We start from the raw sequence: 5575 nt of genomic DNA, 5'->3' as shown, positions 1-5575 counted from the left end.
TGGACGTGCTTTCCTCTCAGCCTATTCAATAAGACAGGTCAGTTCTTGGGCTCCTAGAGACCCATTGTTGTGGGAATGAGAGTAGTCAGAATCATCTTTCCTAAGTAATGAGTCATCTGAGGTCCAGAGAGTGTAGGTCTTTCATTTGGACAATGCATTACAATTATCTGGTAAGAAAAATGTATTCACAGATGTCTTGGGTTAAACCGTATCACTGCCACCCTCCCCCTGATATTTATATGTAGAAATCCTAACTCCCAGTGTCCTCAGAATGTGACCTTCTTTGAAAATATTTGGAAATTGCAAATGTAGTTAGTTAAGATGAGGTCATACTGGAGTTGGGTGGACACCTACTCTGATATAACTGGGGTCCTTATCAAAAGGGGAAATTCGGACATAAACACTGCTCACAGAGATAATGCTTTGTAAAGAGGAAGGCAGAGATAGGAGTGATGCTTCTACAAATCAAGGAACACCAAAGACAGCAAACCACCAGAAGTGGCTGGGCGCAGTGGTTCACGCCTATAATCCCAGCACTTTGGGAGGCCAAGGCAGGCAGATCACCTGAGGTCAGGAGTTCGAGACCAGCTTGGCCAACGTGATGAAAACCCGTCTCTACTAAAAATACAAACATTAGCCAGGGGTGGTGGCAGAAGCCTGTAATCCCAGCTACTTTGGAGGCTGAGGCAGGAGACTCGCTTGAACCGAGGAGGTGGAGGTGGCAGTGAGTCGAGATCGTGCCACTGCACTCCAGCCTGGGTGGCAGAGCGAGACTGTCTCCAAAAAAAAAAAAACCACCAGAAGCTAGGGGCAGAGGCATGCAAACGACTCTTCCTCACAGCTTCAGAAGGAACCAACCCTGCCCACACCTTAGTCACAGACTTCTGATCTTCAGAACTGCAAGACAATACATTTCCCTTGTTAAACCACTGCCTGTGGTACATTGTTACAGTCATCCTAGGAAACTAATAAGACTTGAAAGTGTGTCCGGAATTGGTTCCTTCCCGTGGGTTCTTGGTCTCGCTGACTTCAAGAATGAAGCCGCGGACCCTTGTGGTGAGTGTTACACTACTTAAAGATGGTGTGTTCAGAACTTGTTCCTTTAGATGCTCAGATGTGTTCGGAATTTCTTCTTTCTGGTGGGTTTGAGGTCTGGCTGACTTAAGGAGTGAAACTGCAGACCTTCACAGTGCGTGTTACAGCTCTTAGAGGTGGCAAGTCCAGAGTTGTTTGTTCCTCCTGGTGGGTTCCTGGTCTGACTGACTTCAGGAGTGAAGCTGCAGGGTTGGTGGTCTGGCTGACTTCAGGAGGGAAGCTGCAGACCTTCATCGTAAGTGTTACAGCTCATAAAGGTAGTGCGGACCCAAAGAGTGAGCACCATTAAGATTTACTGCAAAGAGCAAAAAAACAAAGCTTCAACAGCCTGAGACCCGGTGGCCAGCTTTTATTCCCTTATTTGGCCCCACCCATGTCCTGCTGGTTGGTCCATTTTACAGAGTGCTGATTGGTGTGTTTACAAACCTTTAGCTAGTGAGAAAAGCTCCAAGTCCCCCCTCCACCCAGGAAGTGCAGCTGGCTTTGCCTCTCAAAAGCATATATTAGTTTTTTTTTGTTGTTGTTGTTGAGACGAAGTCTCGCTCTATCACCCAGGCTGGAGTGCAGTGGCCGGATCTCAGCTCACTGCAAGCTCCGCCTCCCGGGTTCCCGCCATTCTCCTGCCTCAGCCTCCGAGTAGCTGGGACTACAGGCGCCCGCCACCTCGCCCGGCTAGATTTTTGTATTTTTTTAGTAGAGACGGGGTTTCACTGTGTTAGCCAGGATGGTCTCGATCTCCTGACCTTGTGATCCGCCCGTCTCGGCCTCCCAAAGTGCTGGGATTACAGGCTTGAGCCACCGCGCCCGGCTTTTTTTTTAAACTAAGGAAAAGGTTTTGGAAATTGATTCAACTTATGATTTTTAAGTAATAACTTTTTTTTTTGCTTTGCTAATGAATAAACAGAAGTTTATTTTTTGATTTTTTGAGATGGAGTCTCACTCTGTTGCCCAGACTGGAGTGCAGTGGTGCGATCTCGGCTTACTGCAACTTCTGCCTCCCAGGTTCAAGCGATTCAGCCTTCCGAGTACCTGGGACTACAGGTGTGCACCACCATGCCCGGCTAATTTTTGTATTTTTAGTAGAGACGAGGTTTCACTATGTTGGCCAGGCTGGTCTTGAACTCCTGACCTCATGATCCACTTGCCTCAGCCTCCCAAAGTGCTCGGATGACAGGTGTGAGCCACCGTGCCTGGCCATGAAGATGTATTTTATCTTCCGTTTGTCTGTATACCAAGTGAAGGTAACTAGATTACCCTTAGAAAATTTGAGAATTGCTGATTTAGAATCACAATCTAGGACTACTCAGAAGTTTCAGAGGCCTCTGTAAAAGAAGCAGTAATCCAACATTCAAATTTCCCCATAACTCATCCCCAGACTAAACTACGTTTATTTGGTCTTTATTTTATTTATTTATTTATTTATTTGAGACGGAGTTTCCCTCTTGTTGCCCAGGCTGGTGTGCAATGGTGCGATCTTGGCTCACAGCAACCTCCGCTTCCTGTGTTCAAGTCATTCTCCTGCCTCAGCCTCTGGAGTAGGTGGGATTACAGGCATGCGCCACCACGCCCAGCTAATTTTGTATTTTTAGTAGAGATGGGTTTTCTCCATTTTGGTCAGGTTGGTCTCGAACTCCGGACCTCAGGTGATCTGCCCGCCTTGGCCTCCCAAAGTGCTGGGATTACAGGCGTGAGCCACCGCGCCCGACCTGTTTGGTCTTTATTTTCATGAGCATTTTCTCCATAAACGCTATTTTAAAAAGTTATAATTTTATTTGAATGAGCTGGAGAGGTTTGTTTTAATAAAGTTTTAAACAAATATTCTGGAATTTAACAGATTGGAAGAATAATTGTCTTTCCAAATGTTTAGCCCCACCATCAGGAGTTGTCCAGGACCCTTTCTCCTAGCTCTCTGGATAGAGGAACATTTTTAAAAATGTGCCACTTCACAGAATACAAAAGACAGCCAACTCAAAAGAAGAGTTTCATGGTGAAATCTAATCATGGAAGGATTATAGTATCAGAGTAAGGATTGAAGCCCTGCTGGGTGCGGTGGTGCACACCTTTAGTCTGGGCTACTTGAGAGGCTGAGGCAGGAGGATCATTTGAGCCTAGCAGTTTGAATCCAGCATGGGCAACATAGTGAGACCCTATCTCTACCTTTTTTTTTTTTTTTAAGTGAAGTCCTGTTGTGTAGATATTGTCTTTACTTTGTTTGCTTTTGAAACAACCAATGGTCAATCATAAATAGTAAATCATAGGTATAAAAATACTTTAACCAAAGGTAATTTGTTCTTTTCTTTAAAACAAAACAAAACAAAAAACGGCCGGGCATGGTGGCTTATGCCTATATACCCAGCACTTTGGGAGGTGGAGGCGGGCGGATCACGAGGTCAGGAGATGGAGACCATCCTGGCTAACATGGTGAAAACCCCTACTAAAAATACAAAAAATTAGCCAGGCGTGGTGGCGGGCGCCTGTAGTCCCAGCTACTTGGGAGGCTGAGGCAGGAGAATGGCATGAACCCGGGAGGCGGAGGTTGCTGTGAGCCGAGATCGCACCACTCCACTCCAGCCTGGGCAACAGAGCAAGACTCCGTCTCAACAAAACAAAAAATCTTTATTTTTTTTTTTTTTTATGGAGATGAGGTTTCACCACGTTGCCCAGGCTGGTCTCAAATTCCTGGGCTCAAGTGATCCGCCTGCCTTGGCCTCCCAAAGCACTGTGATTACCAGCTTGAGCCACCAAGCCTGGCCACCAAAGGTAATTTGAATCATTCAAAGCTACTTTGGAAATTTCCTATTCTGTTGTCTTTTAAAATACAAGGAAGGAATTTTGGTGACGAGTTTGAAAGCTAGTTTGATACCAGAAACAGGAAGTCACTTCAGTTTGGATATTTATGACCTTAAAATAGAATAACATTACTGACAATCTTATAGAAAGGGGACAAGGAAAAATACTTGTAGAGCTTTTCAAAGCGAATGCATACCTTTAAAATTTTTTTATTACCTAATTAGATACACTACATACTGCTTTTAGTGAATTTTTTATAAAATAATTTCCATTTACAACAAACATTTTCTTTGTATAATAATTGCATTTCAAGCTCCTGAGGCAGCTCAGCCAACAGAGCCCCTGCCTCCCCTGGAGCTCTCACAGCCCTCCTCTCTGGTCGGTGTGCTCCACAGGAACAATCTCCATGTGCTCCATTGAAGCAGTACCAGCAGGACACCTACAACTTGCCTTCCAGTTGCCTTATAAAAAGCCCCTCTTCCACAGAGAGGAATCACTTCTACCCTGTTTTTGTTTTGAATCAACCCTCTTGTCTTAACTCGGCTTCATCGCTCTCAAAGCTAAACTGCAGAAAAACATCACCTGGGTTCCACCAATCCACCTCTGTTCTTTGCTCCCTTTCCCTCCCCTGCCCATAAAGATCATGCCACTGCACTCCAGCCTGGGCAGCAGAGCAAGTCTCTGTCTCAAAAAAAGAAAAAAAAGCAGATACGCAGTAGCACAACAATGTGAATGTACTGCATGCCACTGAAGTGTACACTTAAAAATGGTGAAGATGGTAAATTTATGTTGTGTGTGTTTTACCACCATTAGTGAAAAAAGCAGATACGGTTTCATACAAAGCAGTTGTGGCACATGTGTCTTATAGTGTCACAGATGGACCTTCCTCATATGTCTAAGTCACCTTGGGGGGAAATGCTCTACTTTGGTTTGCTTGATTTGACCTTCTATGTTGATCCTGGGAAAATTATCTCCCTAGAGAGTGCAGTTGCCACTTGAAGAATGATCAGGAAGGTCAGTCACCATTTATATATGCCTGGTTCCTAGAAAGCACTCATGCTCACAAAATAGCACTGCAAATTTCCAATTGTCCATTTACACAGGAGAGCTAAATTCCCCCAATTTTTTTTTTTTTTTTTTTTTTTTTTTTTGAGATGGAGTCTTGCTCTGTCACCCAGGCTGGAGCGCAGTGGCCGGACCTCAGCTCATTGCAAGCTCCGCCTCCTGGGTTTACGCCATTCTCCTGCCTCAGCCTCCCGAGTGGCTGGGACTACAGGCACCTGCCACCTCGCCCGGCTAGTTTTTTGTGTTTTTTTAGTAGAGACGGGGTTTCACCGTGTTAGCCAGGATAGTCTCGATCTCCTGACCTCGTGATCCGCCCGTCTCGGCCTCCCAAAGTGCTGGGATTACAGGCTTGAGCCACCGCGCCCGGCCAATTCCCCCAAATTTTAAGCCTTTGGAATGACCCTAGGTTCTTCCTAGTCATGAAAGTGTGGTCTCCTTCCAGAACCTAAAAGATCTACCTCCATGCCTAGCCCTGTTGCCCAGGCCGAAGTGCAGTAGCATGATCATGGCTCACTGCAGCCTCGAACTCCTGGGCTCAAGATCTTCCCACCTCAGCCTCCTGAGTAGCTGGTACTACAGACACATGCTACCACGCCTGGCTACTTTTCTTATTTTTTGTAAAAAT

General features: G+C 45.6%; 1 protein-coding gene across 1 annotated transcript in view; it reads left to right on the top strand.

The window, feature by feature from the left end:
- Positions 1–855: 855 nt before the first annotated feature.
- CHD2 (chromodomain helicase DNA binding protein 2) overlaps positions 856–5575 on the top strand; it is a 178359-nt gene continuing 173639 nt past the window's right edge. Inside the window, exon 1 of the mRNA XM_023220854.2 lies at positions 856–1056. The gene's annotated coding sequence lies outside the window, so the exon portion shown is untranslated. The remainder of the gene's footprint in view (positions 1057–5575) is intronic.

This window comes from Piliocolobus tephrosceles, chromosome 6, assembly GCF_002776525.5.
Source record: "Piliocolobus tephrosceles isolate RC106 chromosome 6, ASM277652v3, whole genome shotgun sequence".
Lineage (NCBI taxonomy): Eukaryota > Metazoa > Chordata > Mammalia > Primates > Cercopithecidae > Piliocolobus > Piliocolobus tephrosceles.
Note: the sequence above shows the minus strand (reverse complement) of the source record. Positions and strands in the feature narration are given on the sequence as shown.